The sequence below is a fragment of the Medicago sativa genome, chromosome 3 (assembly GCF_051527215.1).
Source record: "Medicago sativa cultivar Bolivia chromosome 3, Bolivia_mono, whole genome shotgun sequence".
Taxonomy (NCBI): Eukaryota; Viridiplantae; Streptophyta; class Magnoliopsida; order Fabales; family Fabaceae; genus Medicago; species Medicago sativa.
Genome location: NC_140751.1, coordinates 38411982 through 38431739, shown reverse-complemented (window position 1 = coordinate 38431739; position 19758 = coordinate 38411982). Strand labels below are relative to the sequence as shown.

At 40.5% G+C, this 19758-nt stretch overlaps 2 pseudogenes; both read right to left on the bottom strand.

Moving 5' to 3' along the window:
• Positions 1-417: 417 nt before the first annotated feature.
• LOC146937511 (uncharacterized) lies at positions 418-10312 on the bottom strand (annotated as a pseudogene).
• Positions 10313-16262: 5950 nt separating this feature from the next.
• The window catches only part of LOC146937510 (uncharacterized), a 32890-nt pseudogene continuing 29394 nt past the window's right edge, over positions 16263-19758 (bottom strand).

The following is a 19758-nucleotide window of genomic DNA, read 5'->3' as shown; positions in this document are numbered from 1 at the left end:
TGATTCTTCTTCTTCTCTTCCCAATCTCTCTGTGATCGCGTGGTTCGTCACTTCGGTGGCGGATTCATGCTTGAATTGCAGAGATTCGAAGTTCAATGATGATGATTCTCGTAAGAGTCACTGAGAACTCTTCGAAACAAACACTTCAATTCCAATTGTTTTTGCTGTCGAATCCTGGATTTTGGTTTTCTGTGATGAAACTCTATGAATTTGTGATGAATTGGTTCGAATTTTGTGAAAAATTGTTGTGATTTGGTGTTTGTTACGGTGGTTCAATTCAGTTACGGTGGTGACTGTGGTGGCCGTAATAGTTTGTTACGACGGAGAGAGTTGGAAGAGAGAGAGAGAAAGGTGATTACGTTGTTGATGATGTGTAATCTGATGAATGGTATCTGCTGTGCAATGATGAGTTGGCCCTTATTTATAGGTGCCAAGTGTAATGATTGGACCAATAGGAATAGGACACCTGGATTTGGACCTGAAATGATTCGGCCTTGGCTTATTTTGGACCTGGGGACCTTCCTGCAAATTTTGAAAGTTCGTGGACTATTCTTATAAAAAGAAAAAAGGACTGGACTGTAAAAAAAAACTAATCTGCAAAATGATGAAAAATAAGGACGAAAAAAAAAGACAAAGGAAAAAATGACACAAGGACTAAAATGCAAAATTAGAAACTTTAGGACTTAGAAAAAAAACTAAAAATAAAATTGGAATAAAAAAATGGTAATTTGACTAAACGTAAAGTGAAACAATTAAAACTGACAAAACGGACTAAAACGGACCAATGGCCTAAATGAGGTACTTTAAAGTAACCTCTCTCTGCCGAAATTTCGTGTGAAATGACCAAAATGCCCCTGGGGCTAAAACAACAGTAAATGACTCAGATGCAAATTTAGAATGGATTTTTAACAGAGAAATGAGACAACAGTTTATTTAAACCAACTTGAAAGACTCAGAGACAATTTTAAGGGTTTAAACAGAGCTTTAACACATGAAAAGACTAAAATGCCCCTAGGGGCAAAACTGACTCAAAATGACTTCAAATGCAATTTTTGAACTGGATTTTGACATAGACTTGAAATGAAGACTTATTCACACTACTTGAAAGGACTCAACCAAAATTTTGAAAGACTGAGAGAAATTTGACATAGGAAATGACTAAAATACCCTTGTGTGTGAACTTTGCAAATAACATTGAAATAAAATGCAGAGAAAGATGCAATTGATCAGAGACAGTTCAAATGACTTATAATGCAAGACAAGAATTGAGTTGGTATTTTTAGGTCCAAAATTAGGGTATAACAGCTGCCCCTATTTAAGTTTCTTTGTCCGGAGAATCAAGAGACGGAGTCTTTGAGTTGACGGGACGAAGACACTTAAATATTAACATTTGCACTGCTTTTAGGCATAAAAATACGTTTTCAGATTTTCAAAAACATGAATACCATGCAACACTTTGATTATGAATGCAAGACAAACAACTGAAGTCTATGGAACCTGTCATGTCGCTGGGGATTCCGGTGGACATTGATAGGGTAGACCAACCAGGGAGTAGAAAATAAGGTACAAGTTGTTCTTTGGGTCGAACTAGCCACTTGACCAAGGAATACAAAACAAAAGATAGGTTCAAGTTGTTCTTAGGATCGAACTTGGTACTTGACCGAAAACATAGACATATAGGCAGATACGAACTGTTCTTTGGATCGAACTTGACACTTGATTGAAGATACAAACAGATAGGCAGACACAAACTGTTCTTTGGATTGAACTGGCCGTTTGGCTGGAGTCATAGACAAAAGGGTTGATACAAGCTGTTCTTTGGATCGAACTTGCTTGTTGGATTATCACCACGTCATGTGGGAAGGTGCAAACTGTTTTTTTTCAAATCGAACTTGCCGTTTGACCGATAACAAAGCATAAGCTGGGTACAAACTGTTCTTTTAGATTGAACCTGTCGTTTGTCCGGAAGCATAGGTATATAAGTAGGTACAAGTGGTTCTTTTTGGATCGAACCTGGCACTTGACCAGTATCAAGATACAACTTGAAAGTCTGGTTTAACAAGATACCAATTGAGGGTAAATTGTCATTGACTTGATTTGAGGGTAGACATGACCATTTTTGTTGGCCCAAGAGTAAATTGAGAGTGAATTGACATTGATTTGAATTGAAAACTGACATTGAAAGAGAAGTTAAAAGTTGAGATTGAGCAGAGACATAGACATAGACATTGGATTGAGAGTTGCAATTGAAAGAGACATTGAAAGTTGGAATTGGATTGAGACATAGACATTGACATTGAATTGGAGAGTTGCAATTGACTTTGAGATTGGATTGGAATTGAATTGAAAAATTGACATTGACATTGACATTGACATTGGATATTGACATTGACATTGAAATTGACATTGACATTGACATTGGATATTGACATTGACATTGGATATTGACATTGACATTGAAATTGACATTGACATTGACATTGGAGTTTGAGAGTTGAGATTGCATTGAATTTAACAGTTGAAATTGAAATTGACAGTTGGAATTGAAATTGAAATTGAGTTTGACATTTGGAATTGACAGTTGGATATGCAACATGTATGTATGGTATAGCAAGATCATTGGATGTATGAGCACATAAAATGCATGTTTATGCATGTATGAATGCTTGAAATGCATGATTGATTGGCAGTTTGACAAGGAAGTTTCACAGAGATAGACAAAACATTGGAAGATTGGGCACGTAATGGCTCGTGTTGAAACATATTCACAGGGGGAAACCTCTTTGGAGAGACCGTCGTTGAGAGACGTATCGAAACCATGGCTGAGGGCGATAAAACTTGTAAAGGAGGGACCCTTGGAAGGTTCTTGGATACAGGTCGCCGTTGCTAGGCGTGTCAGTGCTGGATGAACATTGGATGTTCGCATCTGTGGTCAATGCTTTTCAATTTTTTCATTTTTCATTTTCAAACCCCATTTTTGCCTGAATCGCCCTTTCGGGTTTTCGATTCACCGGGGGATAAGATTCTTTTCATTGCCCCATTTTTGCCTGAATTGCCTTCATAGGTTGTCAATCAGCGGGGTGCTCATTTTTTGCCTAAGCCGCCCTTTCGGGTTTTCAACTTAGCGAGCTTTCATTTTCATTTTTTCAATTTTTCATTTTCATTCTGTTTTTTCATTCTTGCCATTGACCACAGATCATCCCGGGGAGTAACCTGCTTGTAACATGTATTGAAATAGACCTTGACATTCATTCATTCATGCATGTTTCATTGAAATGTACCCTATTGCTCAGGTTTGCTTTCAAAAATAGACAGGAAAAGATTTTTCAATTTTCAAAGATGTTTGTTTCAGACATTAACATTATCAATTGGAAAGGAAATATTTTGTATAAAGCCTTGAAAGTAGAAAGGAAATAGAATTTCAAACAATAGAAAGGCTCAAATTGATGTAGAAGAGTGAGAGTCAGCCAAAGGCATGACTTCACGGATTTACAAAGCTTGGAAAATGGTAATTTTATTGGTTGGTGATACATTGAACACGATGACCGCTACATTTCATAGAAATTTTGAATTCACGAGTATAGAAGCCTCTGATGAAGAAGATCATTGACAGTTGCAGATGCCCCAAGGAGGGATGGTGATTTGCCAGATATAGTTACTTGTCTTTTATTGACCTCATTTTTGCATGAACCGCTCTTTCGGGTTTTCGGCTCATCGAGGCGCTCATTCTTGCCTGAGTTGCGTACAATCTCAGCGAGCTTTTTCATATTCATTTTTTTGTCCCTAACTTTTGCCTGGATCGCCCTTTCGGGTTTTCGATCCACCGGGAAGCGCATTTTTGCCTAGGCCGCCCTTTCGGGTTTTCGACCTACCACGCTGTTCTTTTCTTTTTAGACAAAGTATTTCTTGACTATATCGGCATTAACAGGATTTGGGAGTTCAACACCATCCATGTGGGTAAGAATCAAAGCACCACCAGAGAAAGCCCTCTGGACAACATAAGGATCTTCATAGTTAGGTGTCCACTTGCCCCTTGGGTCGGGTTGCTGACTTATCCTTCTTTTCAATACAAGTTCGCCTTCCTTGAATTCTCGAGGTCGGACTTTCTTGTCAAAAGCATTCTTCATTCGCACTTGATACAACTGTCCATGAGCCATAGCATCCATACGTTTCTCTTCAATCAAATTCAACTGGTCATACCGACTTTGACACCATTCAGCCTCGGTTAATTTTGCTTCCATGATTACTCGAAGAGATGGAATCTCCACTTCCAGAGGGAGAACTGCTTCCATACCATACACAAGAGAGAAATGAGTTGCCCCGGTTGAGCTGCGCACTGTAGTACGGTAACCATGCAGGGCAAAAGGTAACATTTCATGCCAGTCTTTGTAAGTAGTGACCATCTTCTGAACAATCTTCTTGATGTTCTTGTTAGCGGCCTCAACTGCACCATTCATCTGAGGTCTATAAGGAGAAGAGTTGTGATGTTCAATTTTGAATTCTTCACATAAAGCTTGCATCATGCTATTGTTCAGATTGGAACCATTGTCAGTGATGATCTTATTGGGAACACCATATCGACAGATGATATTATTCTTGATAAACTTGACAACCACTTGCTTGGTCACATTTGCATAGGAAGCAGCTTCAACCCACTTGGTGAAATAGTCAATTGCCACTAGGATGAAACGATGTCCATTGGAAGCCTTTGGTTCAATTCTCCCGATCATGTCAATGCCCCACATAGAGAAAGGCCACGGGGAAGAGATAACATTGAGAGCATGTGGAGGCACATGAATCTTGTCAGCATAAATTTGACACTTGTGGCATCTCTTAGCATGTTTGTGGCAGTCACGCTCCATAGTTATCCAGTAATAGCCGGCTCTTAACAACTTTCTTGCCATAGTGTGACCCGAAGCATGGGTCCCAAAGGTGCCATCATGTACATCATGCATCAACTTCTCAGCTTCTTGTTTGTCAACACATCTCAGCAAGACCATGTCATAGTTCCTCTTGTATAGGATTTCTCCGTCCAGAAAGAATTTGCTAGCCCATCTTCTCAAAGTCTTTTTATCTCTGTTGGAAGCACCAGGTGGATATTCGCGATTCCGCAAGAATTGTTTGATGTTGTAATACCAAGGCTTTTTATCATTCACATCTTCATCAACCTGATCTGGCACATTTTCAATAGTAAACACATGAGCGGGTCTATCAAGACGCTGCACTTTGATCACGGGCACGTCGTTCCAGTGATTCACACGGAACATGGAAGACAAAGTAGCAAGAGCATCAGCCATCTGATTCTCATCCCGAGGGATATGGTGCAAATCAACCTTTGTAAAGTATGTCAACAGACGTCTTGCATAGTTATGGTACGGGATCAGCTTCTCATGATGAGTCTCCCATTCACCCTTTATCTGATTAATAACAAGTGTAGAATCTCCATAGATGTCAAGGTGCTTAATTCTCAGATCAAGGGCTTCTTCGATACCCAAGATGCATGCTTCATATTCAGCTATGTTGTTTGTGCATTCAAATGTTATTCGAGCAGTGAAAGGAATGTGGTGTCCCTGCGGAGTTACAATGATGGCTCCAATCCCTTTACCATAAGCATTAACAGCACCATCAAACACCAATCCCCACTTGCTATTGGGGTCTGGCCCTTCATTGATCAGTGGCTCTTCACAGTCTTTTGCCTTCAGATACATAATCTCTTCATCTGGGAAATCAAACTTAATTGGCTGGTAATCATCAAGAGGTTGACAAGCAAGATGCTCAGCAAGGACACTTCCTTTGATTGCTTTCTGAGCTTTATACACAATATCATATTCAGACAACAGCATTTGCCAACGTGCGATCTTTCCAGTGACAGCAGGCTTCTCAAAGATGTACTTGATTGGATCCATTCGGGATATCAACCAAGTTGTATGATTCACCATATAATGACGCAGGCGTTTGGCAGCCCAGGCTAAGGCACAACAAGTCTTTTCAAGCATTGTATACCGAGTCTCGCAGTCGGTGAACTTCTTGCTCAGATAGTAGATGGCATGCTCTTTCTTACCATTCTCATCTTGCTGACCGAGAACACAGCCCACTGAATCATCCAACACTGACAGATACATAATCAAAGGCCTTCCTTCCACTGGCGGGACAAGGATAGGTGGTTCCAACAGGTATTCTTTGATGCTATCAAAAGCTTCCTGGCATTCATCATTCCATACAACAGGCTGATTCTTTCTGAGCAATTTGAAAATGGGACCACAAGTAGTAGTCATGTGAGATATGAATCTTGAAATATAATTCAGACGTCCGAGGAAACCTCTGACTTGCTTCTCAGTTTGAGGGGCCGGCATCTCTCTGATGGCTCGGACTTTGTCAGGATCAACTTCAATGCCTCTTTGACTGACAATGAAGCCTAGCAACTTTCCGGATCTTACACCAAATGTGCACTTGTTAGGATTCAACCGCAGCTTGTACTTTCTCAATCTTTCAAACATCTTTTTCAAATACACAACATGCTGCTCTTCATCACTTGATTTCACAATCATATCATCAACATATACTTCGATCTCTTTGTGAATCATATCATGAAACAGAGTGGTCATACCCCTTTGATAAGTAGCACCAGCATTTATTAAGCCAAACGGCATCACTTTATAACAGAATGTTCCCCACGGAGTAATGAAGGACGTCTTTTCTCTATCTTCAGGTGACATTCGTATCTGATTATAACCAGAAAAACCATCCATAAAGGAGAACACTTTGGATTGAGCAGTACTGTCAACAAGCACATCAATATGAGGCAATGGGAAGTTATCTTTTGGACTGGCTTTATTCAGGTCTCTGTAATCAACACACATTCGAACTTTCCCATCTTTCTTTGGTACCGGTACGATGTTGGCAATCCACTCAGGATATTCAGCTGTCATGAGGAAACCCGCATCAATTTGCTTTTGCACCTCAGCCTTGATCTTAAGAGCCATGTCTGGACGAGACCTTCTCAACTTCTGTTTGACAGGAGGACATTCAGGCCTTGTCGGTATCCGATGTTCCACAATCTTGGGATCTAGACCCGGCATATCTTCATAGGACCATGCAAAGAAATCTGGATAGTCATGGAGAAGTTGAGTAATCTTCCTTTTCACTTCTGGCTCAAGTGCAGCACCGATCTTGATCTCTCGCTTGTTTTCTTCAGTACCCAGGTTGATAAGCTCAATTTCCTCCTGGTGAGGCTGAATGGCTCTTCTTTCTCGCTCAAGCAGTCGAGTGATCTCATACGGTATCTCTTCATTATCATCATCCTCATCTTCAGCTTCATATACAGGGAATTCAAAATTTGGATGAACCATAGGGTCACTGTGTTCAACGGGTTTATTATGGTTCAATCTGCATAATATGATTGGGATGATTTTAGAAAAAGTTTTTCATGCAGATTTTTGAAATTAATAAGAAAATACAGATGTTTTGGTTTTTTCTGGCATTACCATTATTTCCAAGAAAAAGGCACTAAAAAGTAAAAAACAAAGAGTCGTGAGAAAAACGACAACTTTTATTGATAACGGCAATGCCGAAACAAACATGCCCTTACAATGATATCACTTTCGCCTTGGGCAGAGCGAAAGGATTGTTATTTTGAAAACAAAAAACATGAGCAACAAAACACATTACATGGAAGCATGCATGACTAAAGGAACATCAATGGCCTCCCAATTTTTCACAGTGCCTCCTGGTATAACAAATGTAGGCACGTGACTTCCTTCAGCAGCATCTTCAGTAATAGCGTTGATGAACCCAGCACTGTAGAAGGTTCCCTTTGAAACACCAGAAGTTGGAGAGAATCCAAGGCCCTCTTTACGCTTGTTTTCCAGAATCTGAATCACTTTGCCCCAGCCGGCAGCTTGCCCTGCCTGGACAGCCTTCTGGGCGTCTTTCAATGAAGCCATAGCAGTACCAGCCCTCCGGGGTTCTGCACCCTCGACAGTCAAGCCTTGAAACGACGTCCCTTCAGCGGACCCTGCTTCAACACAAGAGAAAGATGATACCTGGCTAACCAGAAATGCCTCTTCACCATGCACAGTGACAATCTTACCATTCCTCATGAACTTGAGCTTCTGATGCAAAGTAGAAGTGACTGCTCCAGCGTCGTGGATCCACGGTCTTCCGAGGAGACAGCTGTAAGAGGCATTAATATCCATGACCTGGAAAGTAATCTGAAATGTCTCGGGACCAATGGTAATTGGCAAGTCCACTTCCCCGAGAACATCCTTGCGAGATCCATCGAAAGCCTTAACCAGATAGCTGCTACCCCTCAGGGAAATTCCATGATGGCTTAATTGCCTTAGTGTGGACTCAGGCATTACATTCAACGATGATCCAGTGTCCACCAAAACGTTGGATATCACGTCAGACCCACAGTGCACCGAGATATGTAGAGCCAAGTTGTGATACTTCCCTGCTTCGGGGAGTTCATCATCACCGAATCCCAAACTGTTGCAAGCAGTAATATTACCTACTATCCCATCAAATTGATCCACAGAGACTTCGTGGTCAACATAAGCCTGCTCCAGTATCTTCATTAATACCTTCCTGTGGGCTTCTGAGCTCATGAGCAGAGACAAGATGGATATCTTTGATGGGGTTTGTAGTAGCTGGTCAACAATCTTATAGTCACTTTTCTTGATAAGCCTCAGGATTTCGTCCAGATTGGATTCTTCGATAGATTGGCCTGCTGGGCCGATATTCTTGTCAACAGGAGGAGCAACTGGTGGTGTTATTGTGGCAATGGGTGTCACTCCCTTCTTTTGAAACAAGGGTGGACGGACTTTCCCGCCTCTGAGAGCTGTAACTTCACTAGCAACATTATCAACTGTGGCTGGGGATACCAGAGGCACCTCCACCCCGTTCTCAATCATGGTTGCATTATACTTGTAGGGAATTGCTTTGGTAGAGGTATAAGATACCGGACCAGGTAACCTGATCACCAAAGGCTCAACATTCTTTGCCTGAGATACACTTTCAACAGGAGAGTCATGGAACACTGGTACAATCACACATACATCACTGGTAATCAAGTGCTTGTCATCCATCAGACTCTGGATATCATTTTGCACAACACCACAGCCCATAGGATTCTGAAGACATTCCGGACAAGAAGCATGATCATGTTTGAACAGAGAAGCCTGGCAAAGTTTGACGTGTAATGGCACCAAGGGAGTAACGACATTGCGGACATCCAACATGGGATCCTCTTGAGGAACGGGAACCCTTTCAAAGGCCTCAATCATATTGACGGCAGCATGGTTTGGAAGCGGATTGTCAAGAACATGAGGAACACTATTCTCAAAAGTCAACCGTCCCTTTTCTATCAGGTCTTTCACAATATATTTCAGAGCAAAGCAACCTTCAACATCGTGGCCTTGAGCGCCCTGATGGAACTCACATGTCAGATCCTGTCGGAACCTGGGAGGCAACGGATTAGGCGGAGGCTTGCCTGGTCTAGTAACACAGTGTCCCTTGGCCAGTAGAGTGGGGAGCAGCTCACCATACCGCATTGGTATTGGTGGAAAAGAAGGTTTGGGTCGGGGACCCTGTTGTTGCTGCCGTTGCTGTTGAGCGGGAGGCTGTTGTTGTACTTGCTGAGGAATGGCATTGACGGGCATTGGTGGTTGACCCGGTGGTAGAGGATACTGTTGATAGAATGGCGGGAAGAAGGGATGTTGAGAGTACTGCATGTAGTGATAGGGCAAGGGCAATTGTGTAGCAGCTGCAGATGGGTTACCAGATACCATCCCTACGTCAGATTCTTTCCTCTTGTGGTGACCATTACCATACTTCTTTGGCGCACTGTTTGAAGATTCACCCTTCTCAAGGACGATAATACCATCTCGGACAGCCTCCTCTAGACGAGTTCCCATTGTAACCATATCAGAAAAGTTGTTTGGAGCAGAGACTATCATTCTTTCCTTATATTCCTTCTTCAGAGTCTTCAGGAATGTCTGTGTTAACTCTTCCTCATCAAGTCGAGGAGAAACACGGGCAGCTGCCCCTCTCCACCTCTGAGCATATTCACGGAAGGTTTCATCTGATTTCTGAGATAGGGCTTTAAGAGAGTCCCTATTTGGCCTTAGACGGGTATTGAACTCATATTGACCTTCAAAAGCAGCAGCGAGTTCTTCAAAAGTATGGATGTTGTCTTTGCTCAGACTAGTGTACCAATCTGCTGCATCATCTGTCAAGCTACTCTGGAAGCAATGGATCATCAGCGCATCATTATCGGCGTAATTAGCAATTTTTCGGACATACCGGATAACATGGTTGTGTGGGCAAGAAGTCCCATTATACTTGTCAAATTCTGGTTCTTTGAATTTCTTAGGAACCTCAAATCGGGATACCAAGCATAGATCACGAGCTTTAGCAGGAGCACCGTTGTTTCCTCGGCTAGCCTTGACCTCACGGAGTTCTCCAGCCAACTCCCTTAACTGTCTCTTCATAGCTTCCATTGCGGGATCTTGTCCACGCGGAGTGTCAACATCAATCACCTGTTGCACAGTGTGTACAATAGGGTCGGTAACAACAGTAGTCACCTGAGGCATAGCAGTGGATACAGGAATCTGTCCTTGACCAGCAAAACCAGAGACACCAGCAGCGGTATTAGGAGAGTAGTAAGCTGAGAGGCCATAAGGACGGCCGTTGGGCATAACAAACCGAGCATCAGTAGCCACAGTAGACAGTGGGATAGAGGGAATCACCTCAGCAGTAACTGGAACAGAAGTGGCTGGTTGTTCCTGTGCAGCCATCATAGCGGACATAGCGTCATGAGCCTTAGCCAAATCTTCTTTCATAGCAGCCAATTCGGCACGGAGCTGAGCATTTTCTTCTTCAAAATTAGCCATCATTCTTCTCTTGTGAAATCTTGTCTGATGAATTCTATCTGGTTGGTAGACTTTGCGAACACGAGCCACTTTTCAGACTGCGGCGGACAAAACCAGGAGGCAATGAGCACGAGAGAAGTCCTTTGTGGCCAATGAATGCATATGATGCATGAAATGTGTTAATGCATATGCAAAAAGACTCTTTTTGTGTTACCGAAGGGTTTTAGACAAATTATAAACTTGTAAACATTACTAAACAACAATTAACATAAACGGGAAACAAACAACCAACATATAGTTTTACAAGACAATTCTGACATAAACAAATGGAAATAACAACAGGAAAAAGAAACCCTCAAGCATAGGAAGTGGAAGCGTCGTCCTCAGACTCAGACTCATAGCTACAGTATCGTGCATAGAAGTCACGGGCACCTCTAGCCCTCTTGGAGTCCCTCATGAGCAATCTATCTTTCTCTTCAATCTCTCTCTTAGCCTTAGCTAGCTCTTTCTTCAGTGTCAAGACCTCGTGAGTCTTCTGCTCATCCTTTCCATCCAAAGTCATGATCAAATTCTCAGCCTCATAGTATCTAGCTCTCCACTGATGCTTCTCCCGACTCTCCATAGCTAGATGCTCCTGATACATGTCCTGGGTAGGTGGGAGTAGAGGCAAAGGCATGGTAGGAACAGATGCAGACACATATCTCATAGAGGGGTAAGGCATACCAATCTCCTCAGCTTGGTTTATCACCCACTGTGTATAGGCCTCGTGAGCAATACCGGACCTTACACCCATATGCTTCACCTCTTTCTTCCGAAGCTTAGTCCAAGCTTCCATGAAATCCTCTCTTATTCCTGTGGGAGCATTGGAGTAGTGAAAGAAGTAAGGAGCTGTAGCAAGATTGATGGGCTTATCTTTCATCGGAAAACCAAATTGTCGCAAAGCAAGCTCCGGGTTATAGTTAATTCCACCCCGGGTACCAAGAAGAGGTACATTAAGAAACTTACCACCACCAAAGATAATTTCCTTAACCCTAGAAGCGGGAGTGAGCCAAACCACTTCATTAGGAGTGAGAGCCATAATCCCCTGTGAAATAGACCAATTCTCCGGATTGTCATGGAAAGACTCCGGAAGGTGCGAAATAAACCACCTATAGAGGAGAGGCACACAACAAAGAATGTAGCCACGACCCTTGCCGGAACGATCATGAATAGCATGGTATGTGTCAGCTAGCAAAGTGGGAACCGGATTCTTGGAGTGGAAGATCATAATAGCATTCATGTCCACGAAGCCATCAAGATTCGGAAAGAGAATAAGCCCGTAGATGAGAAGTGCAAGAATAGCCTCGAGAGTGTCCTGAAGTGAACCCTCGGATACGAGCCTTAGTGACAAGATTCTTGGAGACATCGGTGGTCCTGAGATAGAGATCCTTAGCAATAACCAATGGAGTAAGAGGAGGCTCAAGTCCTGAGAAAGGTACCCCCTTAGCAATAGACAGATCCATCAAGGAAGAATAAGCCTCTAGAGTAGGCACCAGCTGAAAGTCCGGAAAAGTAAAGCACCGATAGTCCTGATCATAGAATTGCACTAGAGTGTGCACAAGCTTCTCGTCCACATGGGTCTGGAGAATAGTAAGTAAAGCCCCGTAACGACGTCGGAAACCAGTCGGATCCTCAATCTTGAGTGCCAAACCTCTCAAATTAGCCAAATCCACTTCCTTGAACTTGTAGGACTTAGTCATCTTCATCCCTACAACGTTTACAAATTCAACTTGTCTAAGCCCTTCGATAACAATGCATGGAAAAAAGTTTATGCATGTATGCATGCATGCATGAATGCATGATTATGTTCAAGTTCGGAGAAAACATAGTGGGTTGAGATTCAAAGTCGAGGAGTCATGGGTGGACACGGTGTCCGGTGAATCTAGGGCTTTAGGATAATAGTAACCGGGTTCTAAAAAAGGTTCCCAAGTTGCAACCTCTCCGACGTACCTCATGGTGTCACGAGACAACACTCGCTCCATGATTATACGTGGAAGGTCTAACTTGAGTGTAGTATTGCGTGACGACTAAAACTCTAGACAACACTCGGTTTAGCCTCCGCACTACGTCCTAGAAAATGGCCATGGATGGGTTTGGTTATCTACGGTTCATAGCGTCATAGAACAATTAGAGGTAAAGTGCCTAAACGCGACAACACGCGTCGACAACATCACCCCCAAAATGCCTCAGCTATGTGGGATTGATCGCATAATCCAAAACACGAGGCAACCCCCGGAATGAATTGTCGATTATATCCCTCCTAGATCCTAAGTTCACTCAGCCCGGGTGCAGGACTTTTGATATTCTCACCCCACACGTTTGCAAGAAATTAAACATTTATTCACATAGGAAAGCAAGTAAAAGAAACAAGTAAAAATACAAGCGCAAGCGTGGAAATAAAGACTAGGCGTAACCCTCGAATCTCCCCAGTGAAGTCGCCAGCTGTTTTATCTTGGTTTTCGGGTGTCAAACATTGATTACATTTGAACCTTTTAAACCGGTGATATCTTATTTTTTCTTGGGAAGGGAAAAAAGTAAGCAAAACCCTTGAGAATCGAGGTCCGGGAGTTGTTTTCGCTACGGGAAGGTGTTAGGCACCCATAACGACTATAGTATCCTATAGGAACCGTCTTTAATTTCTACGCGCGCTTTATTTTTAAATGCTATTTTGAAATGATATTTACACCCAAAGTTTGCTAAGTGAAGAATTGGAGGGAGAAGAATGTTTTTGGATTTTTATTTTAGTTGAATTGAAGGAATTTTGTTCCTTGCCTACGTACCCGTTTAAGGGATCAAATCCACCGTAGTTCTCTTCCAAAAATGTTTTTGTTTTTGTTGGTTGATTTTAAGTTTGAAAATTGGAATTTGAAGAATAAGAGAGAGGCCTTAAAGGCATGAGAATTTATGAAAAGAGTGAGGTTTGATTAGTCATTTTGCAAAATGTGGTCCAAGTTTGATTATTTTCATTGAAATTTGATTAAGAAAATGAAAAAAGAAAATACAATGGGATTTTGGATCCCAAGGTTTATCTGGAAAATAGTTTGAGTGAAGTTTGTTCATATTTTTTTTTGGAAAGATTTTTCTAAGTATAAAGCCTAAACATTCATCTAAACATGGAATCCTAGACATACATCTAAACATGCATATTCTAGCTACATAGTGATGTGTGTGCATGTGTCGGTGTTTGTGTCGGTGTACATTATTAGAGTCCATTGTCCTTTACATCACATCCTAGATACATTCTATGGCCTCTTTGCCAAGAAATTAAAAGCATAGGAATATTACAAAATTCTTAAGTGTTACATTCTAACTTTGGTACAAATTAAATTGCAAAAAGAATAGAGATGAATATGGGATGAAATGGAGATGCTTATGATGAATATGAAACATGAAATGAAAAGGTTAGTAGCATAAGGCAATACCAAAGGAAATAAAGCAAGAGAAACACTAGAACATAAAGGATAGAAAATGAGTGCAAACATGGCTAAAATTTGTTCATAGAATGCAAGAACCATATGACCTATAATTCACACATTCCAATACATTTTTAAAGGTTTAGAGTCAAGTCTTGGAATGGGAATTAAGGCAACATGATTTACTTGGCATTTTAAAACAAACTTCAAGCATATTTGCATTATTTATTTACACAAGTAACTTGTAAGCTAAGCAACCTACCAAGATTCACAATTATGCACCAACATTAAACACAAACAGTAGCTAAAACCCTATGAAATCAAGTGGTATAGGTCACCAACATTCATCAAGCAATTGGAATTAAAATCAAACAAATTTCTATTCATTTTTAGCACAAAATATGACAAAAATAGCAAGAAAATCAACACCTTCTTTTTTAACCAATTTCAACATGTGAAAATTATCACAAAATGCTACAAAACTATCAAGAAACCTATATGAATTTTTAGGAATTTTTTTAAAGGTTTTTTGGACTAAAAAGTGTAAGAAAATTATTAATTCTAACAAAAATAAGAGAAAAAAATGCTTCAAATATTTTTCACAGGCTTTTGCACAAAATAATGTCACCAAAATGTTAAGAAAAAGATTGAGCACACATTAGAAAAAATTTTATGATTTTTTATGAAAAGATTGAGCAAGCAGGGGTGCAAGTATCACAAAGCAGTGTTAGAGATAGCAAGAAAAATGCAAAAACGAAAAAAGCAGGCCAAAAGCCCAGGCCCTAAACAAAAAAAGGAAACTGGACGGGTCAATCCATGGGTCAAACCGGTTCAGTGGCCTATATAAGGTCATGAACCGGTTTTTTCCTCATTTCTACTCCCTCTTTCTCTCTCTAACATTGCAAAGCTCTCTTCTCTCTCTCTAAAACCTCTGCAACCTAACCCTGGCCGGAAACTGGGAAGGACGGCGGAGGAACGGCGGAGGAAGATGAACATTCATCTTCTCCGACGATCTGAAAGAAATTTTTACATGAAAACGTCCGTCTTCCTTCCCTCTTTACGAATCCAAGGTTATTTTGGTGGAAACATGGAGAAAACGAAGTAGATCGGACTTATCCTTCGTTTTTAGGGTTTCGAACTTTTTCCTCAAAATTCTTGGAATTAAACCCTGATCTAACTCGTTTCCTTCGCTGATTACGAATCTGAACTTTGTTTCGTGAAACAAACGGTGAATCCCTGAGATTTTGTGCTCTAGGGTTTCGTTTCAAAAAAATTTTTGGAATCTTTTCGAAATCCTCTTTGATTCACCGTTTATTTTCGCAATTAAACCTTCGATGATGATTATATGAAGAAACGAGGAGGTTTTATGGACTTACTTGAACTTGATTGGAGATTTGAACTGGATTCTTCGGAGAAACTTGGACTCTGAATCTTCTTTTGATGTTTTGTGGTAAGTTTTACTCCGAAACTGAAAATAAATCAGTTCTTCCTCTTCTTCCTCTTCGCTGGTTCAGATTCCCTTTGATTCTTCTTCTTCTCTTCCCAATCTCTCTGTGATCGCGTGGTTCGTCACTTCGGTGGCGGATTCATGCTTGAATTGCAGAGATTCGAAGTTCAATGATGATGATTCTCGTAAGAGTCACTGAGAACTCTTCGAAACAAACACTTCAATTCCAATTGTTTTTGCTGTCGAATCCTGGATTTTGGTTTTCTGTGATGAAACTCTATGAATTTGTGATGAATTGGTTCGAATTTTGTGAAAAATTGTTGTGATTTGGTGTTTGTTACGGTGGTTCAATTCAGTTACGGTGGTGACTGTGGTGGCCGTAATAGTTTGTTACGACGGAGAGAGTTGGAAGAGAGAGAGAGAAAGGTGATTACGTTGTTGATGATGTGTAATCTGATGAATGGTATCTGCTGTGCAATGATGAGTTGGCCCTTATTTATAGGTGCCAAGTGTAATGATTGGACCAATAGGAATAGGACACCTGGATTTGGACCTGAAATGATTCGGCCTTGGCTTATTTTGGACCTGGGGACCTTCCTGCAAATTTTGAAAGTTCATGGACTATTCTTATAAAAAGAAAAAAGGACTGGACTGTAAAAAAAAACTAATCTGCAAAATGATGAAAAATAAGGACGAAAAAAAAAGACAAAGGAAAAAATGACACAAGGACTAAAATGCAAAATTAGAAACTTTAGGACTTAGAAAAAAAACTAAAAATAAAATTGGAATAAAAAAATGGTAATTTGACTAAACGTAAAGTGAAACAATTAAAACTGACAAAACGGACTAAAACGGACCAATGGCCTAAATGAGGTACTTTAAAGTAACCTCTCTCTGCCGAAATTTCGTGTGAAATGACCAAAATGCCCCTGGGGCTAAAACAACTGTAAATGACTCAGATGCAAATTTAGAATGGATTTTTAACAGAGAAATGAGACAACAGTTTATTTAAACCAACTTGAAAGACTCAGAGACAATTTTAAGGGTTTAAACAGAGCTTTAACACATGAAAAGACTAAAATGCCCCTAGGGGCAAAACTGACTCAAAATGACTTCAAATGCAATTTTTGAACTGGATTTTGACATAGACTTGAAATGAAGACTTATTCACACTACTTGAAAGGACTCAACCAAAATTTTGAAAGACTGAGAGAAATTTGACATAGGAAATGACTAAAATATCCTTGTGTGTGAACTTTGCAAATAACATTGAAATAAAATGCAGAGAAAGATGCAATTGATCAGAGACAGTTCAAATGACTTATAAAATTAGGGTATAACAGCTGCCCCTATTTAAGTTTCTTTGTCCGGAGAATCAAGAGACGGAGTCTTTGAGTTGACGGGACGAAGACACTTAAATATTAACATTTGCACTGCTTTTGGGCATAAAAATACGTTTTCAGATTTTCAAAAACATGAATGCCATGCAACACTTTGATTATGAATGCAAGACAAACAACTGAAGTCTATGGAACCTGTCATGTCACTGGGGATTCCGGTGGACATTGATAGGGTAGACCAACCAGGGAGTAGAAAATAAGGTACAAGTTGTTCTTTGGGTCGAACTAGCCACTTGACCAAGGAATACAAAACAAAAGATAGGTTCAAGTTGTTCTTAGGATCGAACTTGGTACTTGACCGAAAACATAGACATATAGGCAGATACGAACTGTTCTTTGGATCGAACTTGACACTTGATTGAAGATACAAACAGATAGGCAGACACAAACCGTTCTTTGGATTGAACTGGCCGTTTGGCTGGAGTCATAGACAAAAGGGTTGATACAAGCTGTTCTTTGGATCGAACTTGCTTGTTGGATTATCACCACGTCATGTGGGAAGGTGCAAACTGTTCTTTTTCAAATCGAACTTGCCGTTTGACCGATAACAAAGCATAAGCTGGGTACAAACTGTTCTTTTAGATTGAACCTGTCGTTTGTCCGGAAGCATAGGTATATAAGTAGGTACAAGTGGTTCTTTTTGGATCGAACCTGGCACTTGACCAGTATCAAGATACAACTTGAAAGTCTGGTTTAACAAGATACCAATTGAGGGTAAATTGTCATTGACTTGATTTGAGGGTAGACATGACCATTTTTGTTGGCCCAAGAGTAAATTGAGAGTGAATTGACATTGATTTGAATTGAAAACTGACATTGAAAGAGAAGTTAAAAGTTGAGATTGAGCAGAGACATAGACATAGACATTGGATTGAGAGTTGCAATTGAAAGAGACATTGGAAGTTGGAATTGGATTGAGACATAGACATTGACATTGAATTGGAGAGTTGCAATTGACTTTGAGATTGGATTGGAATTGAATTGAAAAATTGACATTGACATTGACATTGACATTGACATTGGATATTGACATTGACATTGAAATTGACATTGACATTGACATTGGATATTGACATTGACATTGGATATTGACATTGACATTGAAATTGACATTGACATTGACATTGGAGTTTGAGAGTTGAGATTGCATTGAATTTGACAGTTGAAATTGAAATTGACAGTTGGAATTGAAATTGAAATTGAGCTTGACATTTGGAATTGACAGTTGGATATGCAACATGTATGTATGGTATAGCAAGATCATTGGATGTATGAGCACATAAAATGCATGTTTATGCATGTATGAATGCTTGAAATGCATGATTGATTGGCAGTTTGACAAGGAAGTTTCACAGAGATAGACAAAACATTGGAAGATTGGGCACGTAATGGCTCGTGTTGAAACATATTCACAGGGGGAAACCTCTTTGGAGAGACCGTCGTTGAGAGACGTATCGAAACCATGGCTGAGGGCGATAAAACTTGTAAAGGAGGGACCCTTGGAAGGTTCTTGGATACAGGTCGCCGTTGCTAGGCGTGTCAGTGCTGGATGAACATTGGATGTTCGCATCTGTGGTCAATGCTTTCCAATTTTTTCATTTTTCATTTTCAAACCCCATTTTTGCCTGAATCGCCCTTTCGGGTTTTCGATTCACCGGGGGATAAGATTCTTTTCATTGCCCCATTTTTGCCTGAATTGCCTTCATAGGTTGTCAATCAGCGGGGTGCTCATTTTTTGCCTAAGTCGCCCTTTCGGGTTTTCAACTTAGCGAGCTTTTCATTTTCATTTTTTCAATTTTTCATTTTCATTCTGTTTTTTCATTCTTGCCATTGACCACAGATCATCCCGGGGAGTAACCTGCTTGTAACATGTATTGAAATAGACCTTGACATTCATTCATTCATGCATGTTTCATTGAAATGTACCCTATTGCTCAGGTTTTCTTTCAAAAATAGACAGGAAAAGATTTTTCAATTTTCAAAGATGTTTGTTTCAGACATTAACATTATCAATTGGAAAGGAAATATTTTGTATAAAGCCTTGAAAGTAGAAAGGAAATAGAATTTCAAACAATAGAAAGGCTCAAATTGATGTAGAAGAGTGAGAGTCAGCCAAAGGCATGACTTCACGGATTTACAAAGCTTGGAAAATGGTAATTTTATTGGTTGGTGATACATTGAACACGATGACCGCTACATTTCATAGAAATTTTGAATTCACGAGTACAGAAGCCTCTGATGAAGAAGATCATTGACAGTTGCAGATGCCCCAAGGAGGGATGGTGATTTGCCAGATATAGTTACTTGTCTTTTATTGACCTCATTTTTGCATGAACCGCTCTTTCGGGTTTTCGGCTCATCGAGGCGCTCATTCTTGCCTGAGTTGCGTACAATCTCAGCGAGCTTTTTCATATTCATTTTTTTGTCCCTAACTTTTGCCTGGATCGCCCTTTCGGGTTTTCGATCCACTGGGAAGCGCATTTTTGCCTAGGCCGCCCTTTCGGGTTTTCAACCTACCACGCTGTTCTTTTCTTTTTAGACAAAGTATTTCTTGACTATATCGGCATTAACAGGATTTGGGAGTTCAA